The following is a 19,342-nucleotide window of genomic DNA, read 5'->3' as shown; positions in this document are numbered from 1 at the left end:
AATAATTAGCTTCATCCATACCACTGAAATGGTGGCGGAGAGGCTTGGTTTGCAATCTTCCTGGCAACCTAATAATACTTGGCTGTAGTCAAACACTCCTGTGAAGGCTGGGAGGAGAGCTCAGCGGATGTGTGTCCATGTTTAAAACCAGTCTCCAGGATGAAGAGACCTTGAGAAGGCAGACTTCACATCTGCTTTCTGTCCATCTGCCACCGCACATGGGTGTCCAGCAGCACCACCTCCATTAAGGCACAGTGTGTTTCAACAAGGGAAGCTCGTGGGAGAAGCCTGCACCTGATGAAACAGTAATGCCCTGGAGAAAAACCCTTATGCATCATCTCTCTTAGTTTGTTCCAGGGGCAAATACATTACTGTTTACTCAGCTGTGCAGCTGGTCTCTGACCTCTAAAGCATTCGCAGAAGGGGAGCTAGGCGTTTTCTGAGACCACCACAGAAGGGAGAAAGGATTGCTTTCCTTCCCAGGTATAATAGTAACAAAAAGCTGGAAGCTATCTGCAGGTCTTGCATCAGAACATACAGTGATGCAACTTTGTACTTACACAGTATCATACACAAAGATTTTAAAGTACTTTGTTAAGCTGAATAAGCAATGTAGGTCTTGCTCCAGAGATAAAAATTCAGAGTACAAGAGAGGCAAAGCAAACTACCTGGACCCCCTTGTCCTGCCCAAGGGAGGATAGCAGGGTTAGGCCAAGAGTGCAAGGCAGAGTGTCATCCATTTGTTGGGCTCTGCAGGCTCCAGTTTGAGCCAGAGCCCAAATGATGCTTGAAGGCTTCCATGTGGTCAGTTGCTTATATGAAAAACAATGTGATTATTCAGCACATGTGATTTGCCTTACATAGGACAGACTCTGAGTTAGACTAGCAAGGCACTTGCTACTAAAGGTAGCCCAAGTCACTCATAAGCCAATGAAATAGGTGAGAACGAGAAGAGTAAGGAGTACTACAGGTTTAAACTGAGATGGGCTCACAAAACTGTAGAACAGCATGCATGTAAGCAATCTACAACATGCCTGATTCAGTTTTTCTATTTCACTGGCACTACACATACAGATTGCTTCACACATGGCAGAGGTGAGCAAGCTTTCTTCCTGGATTTGCAGGACGTGACATTGGGGGCGATGTTGACCTTCACAGATGATTATGCACCAATGAGTATATCACAGGCAGGCAACAGGGCATCAACAGTACCTCTGCAGGGCGCTGAGCTGCAGCAATGACCACTTGATAAGGGTCCTGTACACCCAGCAAAGCGTGGGGTGAAGAGCACAGCAGGCTGGGTTCTGGAAGAGGAAGGCTTTAAGGGAAGAGTTGGACACTCCATGTGTTTTGAGGGGGCACAAAGCAGAAACAAAGCAAACAAAACCAGTAATTTGCCAATAGAGCATGGAAGAGTATTCCATCATTCCTGTTGTTGCATCATTATTAGTCAAGCTTCTAAGCATCTGCTAATGTGACAGCTAATTATTATTATTACAGTGTTTAGACACATCTTTTAAAAAGGCATCATGTAGGTGCCTCACTCCCATTCATTTCAGAGAGACTGAGGCAACAGGGACGTAGCTCATAGTCCAGCCTCAACCTGGAATGTGGTAGGCTAGATGAAGTGATCATCCCTGGGTGAATCTCTAACCAGCAAAAAGCACATGTACTCTCACAGGTGCCCTGCTAAAATCCAGACTGGTTTGGACAGACTGGTTAGACTGAACTGACTAACCAATCTAGTGCTACATCTTAGCCCTTGAAAACCACATTGTGAAGAACAGTCTCCACCTCATGCTAAATTTTGAACAAGAAAGACTGTAGTAAACACCTGCAAAGGTGTGTTGTGCCTCCTCCCGTTGCATTCAGATACATTAGTCATATAGCAATGAAGAGAAGATAACAGCAATGAGAAGTACCAGCATAGCAAGACATGGTTTAATTTAATGGGAAAATACTGCTGTAAGGACTGCAGAGCTGGGAAATCAGACGGCTGGAGCAGCTCTGCGCTGGAGACAGGCTGAGAGAGCTGGGCTGGTTCAGCCTGGAGAAGAGAAGGCTCTGGGGACACCTTAAAGCAGCTCCAGTGCCTAAAGGGGCCGACAAGAAACCTGGAGAGGCAATTTTGACAAGGGCCTGTAGGGGCAGGACAAGGGGAAATGGCTTTAAGCTGACAGAGAGGAGATTTAGATTACATATTAAGAAAAAATTCTTCACTTGGTGGTGGTGAGACACTGGTGCAGGTTGCCCAAAGAACCTGTGGCTGTCCCAACCCCAGCACAATGCGGTAGAAAAGCTGCTCTCTCATGGGCTATGCTAGTATGGTCTGTAGTGAGCTATCGAGATAACTTCTTTACAGACCAGTTTGTAAGGCTAATGCTGCAGGCCTAGAAGGAGCCCCAAGAACATGTGGGTATCTGCATGTCCAAGAATACCCTGTAGTTCAGTAGAGCTTAGGACTCCATCAGGCTCATTAATTCACACTGTGTGTGGAGATGACAGAAATGCCCAGCCCATGCTTATTTACACCATCAGCCAGCCCCCACCTCCACTGACTAATTCAACAGCAAACTCCAGAAAGATTAGTAGATAAATAGGAAGAAACCTGTACCAGGCAATAGAAGGGACCCGTATAAACCCATTCCTAAGACAAAAAGAAGGAGCTGCAAACTGTAAGTTCATATATTCCTCATGGGACTCACTTTTGCAAGCATGCATAGACAGCTCTGCATGAGTGAAGTTGAAGTGTCACAAGTGGCTGGACCTCCTTGCAAAGGGTGCTAGACTGAACTGGCTTCTCCCAGTAATTTAAATGAAGGCAGACTTAATTCCAGAGTATTTGTCAGGGAATAGCAATATCCTGCTGTTCCTAAAGGGTAGACAGGCCAGGAGCCCCCAGCACAAGCAGCGCCCTCAGTGACAGAGCACAGTCTCACAAGACCTAAACACAGCAAGCAGGGATAGGTGCTGGTAGCAGGGTCCACCAGCAACCCCCAGACACAGCAAAGAATGAGTCAGGTCCAGGCTCCACACAAGAACAACAGGAAACAGAACCAGGACTGGAAATGAGCCATAACATACACCTGAGGGACCCATCCAGGAGAAAAACTAGCTACAGCAGAGGTCCACAGTCCATCCCAGTGGCAGGGCTCCAGGCAGGCACACCAGCAACACAGCTTAGGCAGGAACTGTGCAAATGCTCATTCCAGAGCTTAAATGGAGCCCTGGAGACTATGGGCAGGGAGGTAGGTGGAAACCTAGGTGAGGCCACTCGGTGCAATTAAGGCCTTTTAGTGCCCTCAGGGCCATGACTGTATGTTAGATTTAAAATGGCACCACTGACAGAGGAAGTGGATGATAGGATCAGGTTAATTTGAACTTCTTGCATTGCAGCACTTATGTTGGCATTTCCTAATTCTTGTTTCTTAAAAATTCCACTGTTACAATTTAGTATGACCTTTCTCTGTGGAAATGTACTGACCTGTGGCTGGTGAAATCTTGGGTTAAAATCTGATCAGTTAGCAAGAGAAATACATCTGATCTCATTCCAAATCCTTGCAGGTTTTGCCCAAAAAATCATGTATAAGTTAGGCAGGATCTAATTCACTTTGGGGACATCCAATTTTACACAGTTGAGAACAAATAAGTCAAGAAGCAGCACATCACAAGGACTGGGATGCTTTTAATCTTGATATTTGATTGACCTTTTCCTGCCTCCCCAGTACCACTTCAGTAATAATCTCACAGAGCCCTTCGGTACTTCTCCCCTGACAGATAAAACCAGATAATAATACCGGGCTTTGGGGTTTGTCTGAGTTGGGTATTTCTTCTTACTACCTCAAGCTGGGAAGCAAGCCCAGAACCTCCCAGTGTGCAGACTGTGTAACTGCTTGTGAGCAAAAGGAGCTGGCTTCTCCAGGTCGTGTAAGTCCTGAGCAAATATGTTTCTGTTTGGAAGACTTCTTGTGGGTAGCTCCCAAAGGAGCAGAACAATGCAGTACTCCTTTCCCCAAAACAGAATCATAGAATCAACAAGGTTGGAAAAGACCTTTAAGATCAAGTCCAACCATCACCCCAGCACTGCCAAGGCCGCCAATAAACCATATCAGTAAAGGCCTTGTCTATGTGGTTTTTAAACACTTCCAGGGACAGTGACTCCACCACTGCCCTGGGCAGCCTGTTCCAATGCCCAATCACCCTTTTGGGGAAGAAATTGTTCCTAATATCCAGTCTAAACCTCCCCTGGTGCAGCTTGAGGTCGTTTCCTCTTGTCCCATCACTTGTTACTTGGGGGAAGAGACCAGCCACCTTCTTACTCCATCCTCTTCTCAGGTAGTTGTGGAGAGAAGCAAGCAAAAGCAAGATAAATCCAGGGGCACTTACACACACACAAAATAGGGAAGTGATGAAACAAATGGAACAGCTCAGGACTAGGGGCAGAAAAGCAAAATGACAGAGCCAAGAGATGGATTAAAATTAAGTAGGTCGAAATCTCCCTGAAACACCAGGAAAATCTTTCCCTGGTTAATTCACTGCAGTAACTGAAAGCTAAGTTGAACCATGTGTCAGGCAGGTGACTTTTCTGTGGTGGTTAATTACCCCCCAGTTTCTGAAGGCACCATTAATGGCTATCGATAGCATATGAAGCATCACGCTTCTGCCTACATCCCTAACTTCTGTAGGACACTGATGCATACATAAGCTACGTTAAACTGCCATACAGCCATCCACGGGCAGCCCACATCCTTGGATCTGTGCTAGCTCATGGGTACTAATAGTTGTCATTAGCTGCTGAGAAATGAACTTGGTGGATCTCAGTGTGCAGTGACTCACTGCATACACCCCTCAGCAAAACACCCCTCAGCAAACACAATTGGGACCGAACAAGAAATGGTTGCTAAATGATCAATTTCAGTTAATCAAGACTTCATTATTCCTGGGGTTTTATTCTGGGTAACCTGGGAGGTTTTCTTTTGTGTGACATAGCTCTGCATTGACTCATCACACTTGAGGGCAAATGATCCTTAGCCTTGTTTTAGCAATTACACTACTGCCCACATCCACAATGTGATCTGTCATTTGCATGTAAGCACTGGCAAGCTCCAGCTCTGAGTTAGCTGTTGGAACACAGAAGTCTAAGTAATGCTGGGACAAAGCTGAGAAACATAAATTACATGGAAACATAGGGAAACTTGTATGACGTCCCTCTTAAAGTAGGCAAACTGAGCAAACGGTGAGCTGGAATAACTGTGTATATAAACCATTTGTAAATAGCTTGAGGAGCTGCATTAATGCAGGAGAGCACCTTATAAAAGAGGCCTTTTAGACATATTTCAGTGTAACATCATAACCCAATGATTTTCTTGTCTCAAGCAAACAGGTCCCTTTCAACCCGAACCATTCCATGATTCTAAAACCTGCATTTGGGAGTTTCTTTATAGTTCTACAATGCTCTCCTAGAGAGGAGGGATCACTTAGCTTAGCCCAGGCTTAAATGACTCTACAAAAAGCAAAGCACTGGAGAATTCTATGATTCTGTGATTTGTACAGATTGTTCCTCTCCCTGTGCACGGTGTGCTTGATTCTCCATCTCTAGGAGAGCGTTGTAGAATTATAAATACTTCACATTAGACAGAACCATTTAGAAATCAATTTTTGGCTCATGACAGCAGCTCTCAAACTGAGACCCACAGCATCGAGGAATTCTCTCCTACCAGCTGAGCAGGACTCAGGTTTCCAACTAACACTGGTCTTTTTCCTCTTTTCTAGCAAACAGCATATGTCAAGTGGAAAGGCAAATATACAAAATAATTTCCTGATGTTACTTTCGTATTAGTTTTACCTGTTACTGTTGGAGCTGTAGCAAGACTGAGCTGTGGCTAGGGAGGGAAGAGGAGGCCATCTGCACTGTGCTGAACAAGAGGAGAGGTCTCCACAAGGCACTCAAATGAGTCTACGCCAACAAAAGGGCAGGCAGAATGCAAGAGCTATGATGTTGGTCCCACAAGCATATCACCCTTTGTGCTCTGTGTGATGGCAGAAACCCATATCAACAAAGTTAGATATTAAAGCAGAAGGGAGATAAAGGAATGGGTTACACCCAGGCGAAGAAGTCAGGAATAAACTTACCTCCAAAGCACAGAAGACACACGGACATGTGATGAGTAAGTGCAATTTATTTCTTGTCTCCTGTGCTTGCTGTGACTGCAGGCTCTCCAGTTTGCCTTGTACTTTGGCAAGCACCAAGGAAATCAATTCCAAGCTTTGTTCACAGACATTTTCCACATCTTTCCTATTTTCAGCCTTGACCCTTCCCTTTTGAGGCTCCCACTGGGACCCGGGAACTGAAGGCGAAACATTACAGGTTGCAGTTGTGAATATACTTGAACGCAGCCTTTAGACCAGTTCAGATATTAGTGAGGAAAGGGTTAATCTATTCCCAGGCGGGAGCAGTCTGCAGGCAGGGATTTGCAAGGCTATAGGGACCATACCAGATGTGAGGAACTGATTAACTCACCACAGGTCCCCATACCACAGAGGAGCTGTGTGTAATTGGTACCTTATTTTAGCAGGGTACGGTTTTTAGAATGGGGTCTATAATTAAGAGCTTAGATTAAATCCACCCTGCTTTGGAAAAGAGAAGCAGAGAAAACAGCTGGGACTGTCTGGTACCATAGTGGTCTGGGCTTTATCCTTGCTTGAAGCTGAGGGAAGAAAACCCTAGGGAAACCAGAGTGTTACCCTGATTTTGTTAGAAGCAAACAGAAGCGTATCCTACCTCGAAACAGTGTGTATTCTGGTAAGTGCTTATTTTTAAAAGAGTGAATCATAGATACTTATTTTTATTTAAAGATGAATTGTTTTCTGGGGGATTTAAATCCTCCTTGACAGTGTTTATAACTTGAAATGCCACAAAGCAGAGCTGTCACATAGCAATTGGGGGATAATACTGATGAGAAGAGAAAGAGAAACTGGCTACTCTCGCTCAGCTGTCTGGATGGGAAGGAGCTGCAGACAGCGAGCAAGCGGAGCCACGTGAAACGCTGCTAGAAGCAACCTCGAGAGGTCACCTCTGTTGCTAGGCAGGATCCGCTAACACAAGCAAGGGAAGGAAAATTACCCTCAGAACATAATTTAAGCTTCAGTAATTCAGCCTGGCGCTGACACTGAGGCACAGATTGGATCTCTAGATGCCGATTTTTATTGTGGATGTAACCGGATTCACTTTGAGCGGGGAATGGTTGTCAGCCCAGGCTCATGACTGACATTGTCTGGAGTCAGTCCTCATCATGATCCCAGCAGTGGAACTAAACCACCTGGAAAATTTGGGCCTAAAGGCCTTGTGTGGACAGCCCTGCAGGGAGACAGCGCTCTTTAATTAACTGGCAGAAAATGTTGTAGGGGAATGATTGCCAGTTCCATCTGAGGGGAGCAATCCCAGCTGCATGCTGATTTCCGTTACCTGGCCAGTGGAAAAATCTCACAGTATTAGCCCTTTTTTCCCCTCTCAAATGAGCTAAAAATATGCTCTTTGAAAAACAAAGAGTGATACTGGTTTGGAACAGGAAAGGGAACAAGCAAAGAAATCTGGGACCTGTGTGGATGGCACACTGACAAATCTGCAAGGTGTTTTCAGTGGCAAGTGGTTTGCTAGGAATGTTGGGTTCTGAAAGTCATCATGTGTCCCATAAGTAATTATTTGAGTGGATTAGTCACTGCTGACTTTAGGAGGGCTTTCCATGTGATTTCCAATAAAAGGCTGCTATCTCCAGTCAAACCTGCTTGTGGCACACTGCCCCCAAAAAAAGGTCAGTGAGGACAATATGGCATTTTTCTTCTAGGCAAGGGGGCAGAAGAATATGGAGTGGCATTGGGGAGGAACAAAAAGAGAGCTGTCTGTTCACCTCATCCTTGGACTGTTTGCTTTAGTTTTGCATTGGATTTTTTTGTTTGGTTTTGAATTTTGGGGTTTTTTTTTGGTTTTGTTTTTATTTTCCTATGCAGTGAGAAGCTCCTGGAATCAAGTTAAAATAGGAAATCTGACCTTTTGGGAAAAAACCCCAAAACCATTTCCAGCTTCTTGGGTAATCGGGTCCTGATATCAATCCAAAGTGGCTTGCATTGGGCTAGTGATATGCGTCGGTCCTTGCTGCTGTAGATGATGCTTGCCTGCCATGAAAATGTGGGGCTGCCAACTTGAGCCAGCTCAAGAGCTGCACCAAGGCCTGCTAAGCCATCTCATCTGCTGGACAGCCGGGGGAGCAGGGCTTGGTGACCTTATCAGTCGTACCAGTGAAAATCATCCCAACCCAGGACTCGCCACCCAGAGAAAAAATAAACCTCAGCTTGAAGAACCACCATCAGCAGCCATGTCTGAGGCAGAGGGCTTGTAATCTGAGAGGGTTTGATCATAGATCTTGGGAAACACTGAAGAAGTCTTGCACTCAGGTAGGAATTTGGTGGCTCTCATTCACACTTCCATCAGATGTTTATCCAAACGCCATCAGCTGCTGGTCACAAAAGGATGAAAGGATGAAGAAGTCACTGAGGTGTCTCTTACCTAGAGCTGGGTATTAACCATTTCAAAGCGTAGTTGCAGTGTGCACCATACGGTAAACTGTTTGTGATTACTCTTATTTTTTCATGCTTCCACTTTCCTGAAGGATGCTCTGCAGATCCTCCAAATGCAATGAAATACACTGGCACACTTAATGAGTGTTGATTCCCTTAAATAGGGAATAGGGAATATAAAATATAAAACATAAAACATAAAATATAAAATATAAAATATAAAATATAAAATATAAAAATATAAATGGGAAATAGGACTGAGACAAGAGCTGAGCATGCTGCATTTGCTGACCATATGCTGCGATATTTTCTTTCAGACTGGGCTCCCACAGTAGCTTGTATTTGCAGGCATAGAAATGGAAACAACACAGATTGGGAGTAAACAGCATTCAAGAATCATGTTGAGATCTAGCATCCTTTATTTCAGAGAGGGAAGCAAAAGGAAATAGAAAAGAGGGAATGAGATAAGGGCAGATCCCATCTGTGGGGTGAGCCACAGTTCTCGTTGGCGTCCCAGCAAAGAGGAGTTTAAAGGCAGGATGTGAAGGATGATAATTCATAGATGTTTATAGGGAAGATGAAAGGACGGTGGCTGTAAGAAGGAAATACTCCATGGTACTGGCTGGTTGCCAAATCTCACCATCAAGTGACTTCTGATGAATAACATAGTCCAGGGTTATGCTGGAGTTTGCATTGCTTCCACATGCATACAGGAAAGAAATAAGGAACCAAGTTGCCTTATCCCTTCAGCTGGTCACAGGATGGCTCCTGCCCGTTCTGATGAGGAGGAGCACTCAGTGCTGCACACCAGTTCCAAACCTCCACTCAGCTCACCCAAACTTGCTCTGCCCAAGGCTGGAAGGCAGATGTGTTGGAGGCACGGCGAGCCATGAGCTCCAGGCCAAGTACATGTACTAGTCACTGCAGGGAACAGGATAGTGTTTATAGGGAGCCAGGAGAGCAGCTGTTTCAAAGGACCCTCTTAAAACCAGGATTCCTTGGTGTAACACAAGTTGAGCAGAAATTTGTAGCTCTTAAGCCTGAGCCTAGGTTTTTTGAAAGGGAGGCACATCAACCTGCTCCAGAATGTGCCTACCTTTGCTGCCTCTCTCTTCCAGAGCAGCCTGTCTCTACCACCCACAGATAGGCCCCTCTCCCTTTTTCTCTCCCACTGAGCCCACTTCACCTTACAAACTACTGTGATCTTGGGAACCTTTTCTACATACAGTCCTTATCTTACTGACCAACCTGTTCTGCTTCAAAGGCCAGGTGCTGTTGGTGAATCTGCATGGTTTAGGGACTGGTAGGAACTAATACCCAGAGGGAAGCCAAAGCTGCTTTGGGTCAATGAGATATGTATTTAGATTCCTCTCTTTATGACATTTTGCAGGGATATTGTGATGAATGTTTATTGCATAGTTAACTATCATATTACATACATTATCAGTGTTACTGAGAAAAACCTGTGGTGCTTGAACATAGAATTGGGTTGGAAAGGACCTTGAGATCATCTAGTTCCAACCCCCTGCCATGGGCAGGGACACCTCACACTAGAAGCGCTCTGTCCAACCTGGCCTTGAACACTGCCAAGGATGGGGCAGCCACAGCTTCTCTGGGCACCCTGTGCCAGACCCTCAGCAGCCTCACAGGGAAGAATTTCTTCCTTATATATTCCATGGCTTTGAAGCCAAAAGAGACACGAGGCTGTAGCAAGCAGTGGCTGTGCACATGCAAGTCTATATTTGCTCTTCTAAACCAAGAAGGACGGTTTAGCCTCGTTTTCTAAGGAAACAAAGCTTACGCTCTCACGCTGTTTGTCCATCTGTTTCCTCTTCAGTTGTTCCCCAGCAAATTTGGAACCCATTGGCCAAGGTCAGCCAAATTTGAGAGCAGGACAGTGGGCACTTCCCTCTGCGGAGAGCAGGGTGGCCTGGCGCAGGGGGAGGCAGGGATAACCCGGGTGTTGATTGAGAAAGGCAGCAGCCAAATGGACATGAGTGCCGGCTGGTCCGTCAGCCCACGCTTGGCTCTGGGTCCACCACAGCTTGTGCCCAGCCACGGAGGCTGGGTAAGACCTTGGCTACCAGTGGGCACTAACTGTGCCTGGTGGGGAGAGTTTCCTTCCTAACCATTGCACTAATCAGCTTAACCCTGCAAGATGACATCTGATAAGCTTGAGTTCTCTAAGAAAATATCTCACAGCTATTTTGTGTTTGGGCAATTAAGAGTATCCTGATAGCACATGATGTATCATTAAAACCCTCATTTTCTCAAGAATCTTGTTTTTGACAGTATTTTGAAGAAACCCTTTGCGGGATGTCTTTTTGCAAAGCAATCACAATTGTTACTATAAACACATACCCCAATCAGTCCCTCTGCCTGACCTCACACCATCAGATAAGCAGGCTTAGCCTTCACATGTCTGCAGGGATTACTTTATATCTGTCCATAGCAGTGACTGGGATAAAATGATCTTTTCTGCAAATACAGTTTAACCTTTAGGAAATGACTGCTTGCTCATGTGTTAACCTCAGACATGAGCAGGTGACCAAAGCCAGGCAGACTGCAGCTTGCCTGTGTGAGTGAGCTATAAATCACGAGGAGCCTGCAACTACAGTTGCCTCTGCTCTGCTGCAGGTAAGTATCTGTCCATGTGAATTTAGTGAGGGCAGCTTGCATTCAAACGACTGACACAAATCCCTACAGAAGCCAGCTCAGTACATCACCAACCTCCACCTCCTAGGCTGAGGCAGGAGCATGTACTTCTAGACCCTAAGCATGTACATCCTAAGCATGTTTTAAATATCTCAAACAGCAAAGATTCCACAGTCTTCCTGGTAAACCTAGTATTTGTGATATATTTTCTTTCTGACAAGTGTTACATTCTCATTCTCTGGTCTGCATCCTCCCTGAAATGCATCCAGCATCTGACTTTGGTTACAAAGGAGCTGCTCTCCTATGTCCCAGTCACTTTCCTGGGTTGTAGATCTGACAGCCTCAATGGTTTTGAATATCCCACTTCCCTAACACATTCAAGGTGGGGATCACTCCTGATTCCAGCTTTTTACATATTTCTGGCATGCTAATGAAAAGCTAAGGAGCAGAGAGGCTATGGTGTGGGACAGGGTGAGAAAGTCTCCTTGCAACACCCCTGGGTTTTTGCATGGGCACAGCAGGTTGACTGATCCTCTTCATCCCCGTGTACCTCTGCTCCTTTCTGTTCCTGTAAGTAGTAATGAAAACAAGTGCAGAGAGTGTGTGCATATAATAGCAGCTGGATGTTCAATACCAGCTTATTCTCTAAATCCTCCTCAGGCATCAGGGGTTTGCTTGCCACTGTCTGGGACAAGATGGTAGGCTGTATGTTTTGACGCAGCACAGCAATTCTTATGTCCAGTGAGTTTGTTTGTTTGTTTGACTTGAAAAAAAGCAAAACCTTCATAGTTTGGGTAGGAACACCTAAGAGGCTACTCAAAAGAACAGTCTGTTGAGGCATATTCAACAGATAGAGTGTGGGTCACTTGGATAGGATGTCATGTGAAGGTAGAGGGTAGAGAGCAGAGCTTTGAGGAGGACGAAAGTTGTAAGCACACTATTGCACCATCACCACCACTGCCACTGCTTTGCAAACTCCTCTGTCAGCAGCACCAAAACCAAATTTCTTACCTTTGTCTCTAAGAGCTTCTGTGGCCTCTTTTTATGCAATCCATATGTCTCCATTTAGCAAAGGACAACAGTGTTGTTGTCTTGGATTTTCTTTCCACTCTGCACCATGCAGCAAAGTAGCTTCTCTGTTTAAACACCATGATATCATCTTCAAGGTCATCCTAGAAATTCTTTCCTAAAATTCTTCTGTCATCAGCTCTGTGGAAAACTCAGTGAGAATTAGACTGATGGCATGTGCTAAACATGCTGCCAAGCATGTAACGTAGCTCTGACCCACTACCTCAAGCATGGCTGACCTGTAAGGTAGCATCTCTGCTGTCTTATACCTCACATTGGGCTGGGTTGCTGGCACATGGTCCACCTTTCTCTTCTGTCTTTGTACAATGGATACTTCAGTACAAAACTGGTGCTCTGAGGTGAGATGCAGATCATAAGCAAGTTGGTTAGAGCAAAATGGAAAATGAGTATCAGTCAAAAAGCTCTTGGAGCTTTCTTAATACGATTTCAGTATTATTCTTTATGAAACAATCCTGCTTAACCAAGATGACCCACCACACTTTTCCCATCTCTAATTTTAACGTGGTTATATAAAATGGATTCGTTTGGCATGTCATTTGGAAACATTGACCAGGGACGTTAAAGGGGTGAGGCTCTTGGGTTTAAAGCATCCACTTAGAAGATAGATAAATGAATTGAATAAGTGCTAGCACATTTGTCATAGGGCTATTATACCTGATTTTTTTTCTGGGCTGGTTATAAGCTCTTGGTTAATGGGATAGAATTAGATTTTTACAGAACTCTGTGCAGATAATTTTCTTGGAAAACATTTTGAAGAGCCTGCCTGTCCAGAATATGAGATGTGATGTTCCACTGCTGCCTGATTGATTGCGTCTCAAACAGCAGGGCTGCGGCTGCAAGTGGTAGCCTGTGGCTCCTCCATTAAAGCTTCTGTACTAGCACAGGAGAGCTGTAATAAAGAGAAATGGCACGTTACTGTACAAGCAGGCTCAAAGCCCTCAGATCCGAGCAACACAGGACATTAAGGAAACCTAACAGATGATCTAGAGCAGGGCTTCTTGGCCTGGGGACCTCAGGTTCAAAATCATTGTGTCTTCAAATTCTGGGTGCAGTCTGTTTAACTTGAGCTTATCTGTCCTCATGATATGAATCCCGCCCCAAAAGAAAAAACAGTACCAAGAAAACTTCATCAAAACAGGATCTCAGAGAAATGTAGCATCATCTCAAACAGTATAAATACTAGGTAATATAAAACCTGGCTGGACAAAACACTTGCTATCAAATAGGTCAAAAGCTATCCTGCACCGCTGGGGACAGAAGTGGGGACCCCATTTTCCATAGATTTTCCCATAGATGTTTTCCTTTGAACAGCTCCTTGCCTTTCCCATATTCTAACATCTCATTCAGTCAGGCTGAGGAAGGTGCATAAGGAAAGCTCTGGGATGTTCCAAGGTTATGAAGCATTTAATCTCCAGGACACCATTATCTGAAGTCAGTTGAGACACTTCAGACAGAAATAGGGCCCATCCTAACAGGCAGTAAAGGGAGCATATGCTATCTTCTAGTTGCTAATTGACAGGAGTCCACAAAATCACCACCATGAAGCTATTTTTAGCCCTAGCAGTGAGGCTGAAGGTTGGATAAACCACAGGAATGTTCTACAGAAGGTGAGGGGCAACTCCCTAGACAGGTAACTTACTTCCCCAGCAAGAGATTTAGGGAAGGGTGGTGTTATTTCTTTGTACATATCTCCTTTGATACTATCTTTTTTAGTTAACAAAAGTGGTCTTCTCTTTCCACTGTATATCCTTGACCTTACATATATTCATTAATGAGCTCTTCATATCATTCTGGTTTTTCCTGGATCTCACTTTCTATTCTCTGTTGAAATTCTTCTTGGGAAGCCCATATGCTTAAACAAAGCTGGCAGCATGTGAGCTGCCATGTTCCACTCTCATGTTCACATGTCTGGTAGCTCCTGCTTTTAGCCCCCAGCCAGCCTGTGTTCAGATTCCTTCTCTGCCTTGAAGACTCTCTGGGAGCATGTTGGTCATTTAGCTCTGAGTCCCTGTCTCAGCTGGCATGAGAGGGTTGAGTCCTCTTATTGGTACCCCTGTGTTATGTTAATACTGGGAACAGTGAGCTGCTTTAGGGCCACAGCTGGACAAGTTCATTCATGCTGAACTGGAAGTGGACTGGGGCCCAAAATAGCCCGTGACCGCATGAGGAGGGGAGGCTGAGATGACAGGCACCCAGCTTGCGAGCAGGTGCTCATTTATTTCGCACACAGCCACTGTTGGAGGTCAGGGCCTATTTATTGGAACATGGTGTGACTGCATCGCTCCTCTGAAAATGCAAACAAAGAACAGTGTCATCCCAGTGACACTGGGAACGGTCCTTTTAATGAGGTGCATGAGTAACAGGCTGTCTCATTGGAAACCTGTAACAGTATCAGCACAAAATCACAGAATCACAGAATCACAGAATCACAGAATGGTTTGGGTTGGAAAGGACCTTAAGATCATCTAGTTCCAACCCCTTGTCATGGGCAGGGACACCTCACACTACACCATATCTCCCAAGGCTCTGTCCAACCTGGCCTCCCAAAAATGGGGGATAATAATGAGATGCCCCCAGCTATTATATTAAATTATTTTTTTTTCTCACTAGATTTTGTCTCAGAAAGCCCTGACACTGTTTGGGGGTCCTGCAAAATGCAGGTGTTTGATTTTGAAAGGGATACTCATAGAATTGTAGAAATGTTGGCTGGAGGTCCCCTCTGCAAGTCTCCCAGTGAAAATGTCTTCCCTAAAGCCCAGCCTGTGCCTCTCCAACAGCAAACTGTGGCCACTACATCTTGTATTGTCTACTACTGTTAAGAAGTATCTGCCTTCTTTGTACCTCTCCATCGGGTTGTCGTTGGCTGGCACTAGCTCATCTCTTAGGCAGCTCTTTCCAGCCTAAGCAAGCCCAGCTCCCTCCACCTGACCATGGGGGTACATCCTGTGGGCCCCTGAACACATGGGCAGCCTCCACTGGGCCCTGCCAGTTTCCCCACATCCCCCTTGACCTGGGAAGGAAAGCCAAGGCTGGAAACAGCATCCCAGGTGTGGCCTCACCACCACCAAGCAGTGCAGGGTGAGTAACTTCTCTCAGTACTGGCTGCCTTCCTCTTACGCAGCAGCCTACAGGCTTCCTGAGTGAGGAGGCGCTGTCAAAGGCCCCTCATGAGTTCTTTTCCTCCATGAAGTTGTCCAATTGCTTTTTGAACCTCTGTAAAGGTTTGCATCTACAGTCTCCTCCAGCAAGGAGCTTTACAGATTTCTTGCACAACATGTAAAGAACCGCTTCCTTCTGCTTGTGGAGAGCTTTCTAATGGCTAGTTTCATAGAATCGTAGAATGGTTTGGGTTGATTGTACAAGAAAGGGCGATCATAGAATCAACTAGGCTAGAAAAGACTTTTAAGATCATCAAGTCTAAATGTTCCCCAGCACTGCCAAGGCCACCACTAACCCGTGTCACTGAGGGCCTCGTCTACACGGTTTTTGAACACTTCCAGGGACAGTGACTCCACTGACTGCCCTGGGCAGCTTGTTCCTATGCCTGGCTGCACTCTTGTTGAAGAAATTGTTCCTAATATTCAGTCTAAACCTCCCCTGGCACAGCTTGAGGCCGTTTTCTGTTGTTCTGCCACTCGTTACTTGGGAGAAGAGACTGACTCCCACCTCACTACAACCTCCTGTCAGGTAGCTGTAGAGAGCAATAAGGTCCCCCCTGAGCCTTCTCTTCTCCAGACTAAACCCCCCAGGTCCCTTAGCCGTTCCTCATCACACTTGTGCTCCAGGCCCTTCACCAGCTCCGTTGCCCTTCTCTGGACCAACTCCAGCACCTCAGTATCTCTCTAGTGGTGAGGAGCCCAGAACTGAACACAGGATTCGAGGTGCAGCCTCACCAGTGCTAATTACAGGGGGATGATCACTGCCCTGGCCCTGCTGCCACACTATTGCTGATACAGGCCAGGATGCTGTTGGCCTTCTTGGCTGCCTGGGCACAAGCTGGCTCATGCTCAGCTCCATCAATCAGCACCCCCAGGTCCTTTTCTGCTGAGCAGCTTTCCAGCCACTCTTCCCCCAATCTGGAGTGTTGCATAAACCATTGTATTGTGTTCATGATCTTATAGATCATGAGCTTACAGATCATGATCTTATAGATGTCTATAGAAATGAAGACAAATATGTGAGGAAGACAAATGCTATGTTCTGGTTTTCCTTCCCTTTGTTCCCTGTAGCATGTGACTCCTCACACTCCATTTAAGTGTCAGCTTTAGAGGCTCTCCCCCATCTTCTGTTTCCTTCTCCTTTGTCTTTATGGCGCTCCACCAGTAAACAGCAACTACGAGTAACTGAGGCTATAAACAACCATTTTCCTGCTCATTTACCTGCATTGTTCTGGCAATTGGTTAATGGTAAACATATGATTTACTGACACAGTTTAGACAGCAATGTTCACAAGTTTAATTCCCTGCCTTTGAAAGACAGCCTAATACAATTTTCCTCTGCATTCCTCCAGGCCATAGAGTCAGGAACAGTCACAGGCAGGGGTGCTGTCAGGACCACAACTGTGCTATCATCTGAATCTCATTACAATTATAAATAGTGCTGCGATGAAGCTGACTGGGAGAAAAAAAAAGCAACTTAATCTGTTAAAGAGCTGTGAAGGAGAGCTGTAATTCTTCCTGAAAGATTGCTTTGGCTTCTTGCTCTGCTAATCTGGTGTTTGTGTTTATGAGGACAGTCAGTGTGCATCCTCCAGCAACAATTTTAATGTCTGGTTGACATATGCTGTTTACATGACTTAGAAGTCCCTGATCGTGCAGGCAGGTTGACATTCAGCAGGGAACAGGGCCTGAAGGGAAGGAGACAACCTGCAGGTTAAGAACAACCAGCTGAACCCTGCAAAAGCTCACCCTGATCTCAAGAGGAGCTTTGCTAGAGCAAGGGAGTCAGGCTGGGTCTGAGGGAGTGCTGCACTTCAAAGCCAGCTATCAGAATCTGACAGAGACAGGAAGCCTCTAAATCTTCTGTACAAGACCTGCTAGGAAATAAGCTGGTCACCTCCATGTGAGTGGGAAAACTGATGTGGAGTATAGCTGGTGGTGTCCTGCTAATACTGAAATGAGGGGCTTCCGCTCTTTGCCCTGTTGACTCAGTTACCCTGAGTCTGTTGCTAATGGAGGACAATATTTGTCCTGTGAGCAAGAAATGATGATACAGAAAGGACAAGCAGCCTCTGTATGGAGAGTGGAAATAACACAGGGCTGACAGTTACCCTTGCCAGGGACTTTTCCCATGCCTGTTAGCCTATCCAAAGAAAACTAAGGGGTCATGAGATTAAAGGTGATCTCTATTTAACACAGAGGTGTGCGGATAGCGAAGCACTCTTGATTGTGAGATTTATGATGCTGCAGAGCCATCTCATACCTAGGAAAGCCCACAGGGCTGTGAATGAAGGTGGACACAACCCTGCAACAGGGGAGAGGCTGGAGGAGACAGAGGCAACAGCCAGAAATCCTTGATGTGATATGATCCTTTGAGTGCAAGCTGCTGTTGGCACGACGCTTGGCCTATGGTATAGAAAAGCGAGTAATTCATAAGGGGAGCCAGATCTTGACTTTCCTTCTCTAATGCTTTGGCAGTCTTTCCTCCTAAAATTAGTGAACGGCACCACCTTGTGGGTGCTTGAAGGTAACGAGACTTTTCCATCTTTCCCGTATGTTGGCTCTGCAAGGCTACATTTGACTAGTGAGGCATGCCAGGCTTGATCATTCTCACGCTGCTTGTCAAAGACTAGACAGTCATCAAGAACGGGGTTTGTGCTTGTTTTCTGCCAGCTGACTGAAACAGATTTTAGTGCTTAGTGGTTGATTTTCAGAGCTTCACTGATGTCGCCTTTGCTAATGGTCTTACTGGAAAACTGTGAACAGATGAAAATAAAACTTTTCAATTATAGAGGAAACACAAAGGAAAAACACTGAAATATACATTACATGTCGTGTGCCCTGTACACAATGTGCCCTTTTTCGAAGATGTGAAATTCACTTGTCAGCCAGTCTATGCATCACAAAACTCACTAAACTCAGGAAAGTAAGGTGTCATGGGAGAACTTCCCGTGTGTAGTGCTGTGTTTGCCTTCAGGGGTTGATTACCCTGGCGATGACAGCACATGTGCTTAACTGCAGAGTTGCTGGGAAACATCAGACAGATGTTCATGAATAGAACAACAGCCTGTGACAGTGAGTCCAAGACTTTCCAGAAAGCGTTAGCTGCCTGGTGTGTATTTTATACAGCAATAAGGTGTGTGTTACCATGGGTATGCTGGAGACCCAGGATGCAAAATAGCCGCTGATGAGAGAGTCAGTGTGACTACATCTATAGAGGATCAATATTTTTTGGTCAAATACGATTATCACACATCTACAAATCCCACAGAACATAGCAGCTTCTGGAAACCTGCTCTGATAAGATTTTGCAGAGGGAAAGAGATGATGGCCTGAAAAAAAGGACAGAAGTGTTCAAGGCCAGGTTGGACACAGGGGCTTGGAGCAACCTGCTCTAGTAGAAGGTGTCCCTGCCCATGGCAGGGGATTGGAAATGGATGAGCTTTAAGGTCCCTTCCAACTCAAAGCATTCTGTGGTTCTATATTGTGCCTAGACTATATCAATAAAATGGAACAGAATCTTAAGCAGAATATAGGCAGGTGAGCAGCCAAATTAATCCTCTTCTATTGCCCATGGTGAGAAATGGATTAAAAACATAAATAAATACAAATGCTTAAACTGCCAATTGAATTTTTCAAGCCTACTTCTCAAACTCAATTTCGGTTTTGGAAAGAGCGTTCTGCTTTTACAACATTGCCCCCCCAGGGTTTTTCTAGGCATAGTGACAAGGGCAGGTCGTGCTGGGTGCAAGGTTATGCCACAGACATGCTGAGAACCCATGGGCAGAGCAAAGTGGTCAAAGCCACGTGGCCCACAAAGTGAGGAGGAAGATTGCTTAAAGTAGGGATCTGGAAGGAAAAATCAA

This window comes from Strigops habroptila, chromosome 10, assembly GCF_004027225.2.
Source record: "Strigops habroptila isolate Jane chromosome 10, bStrHab1.2.pri, whole genome shotgun sequence".
In the NCBI taxonomy this organism is placed as follows: Eukaryota; Metazoa; Chordata; class Aves; order Psittaciformes; family Psittacidae; genus Strigops; species Strigops habroptila.
Note: the sequence above shows the minus strand (reverse complement) of the source record.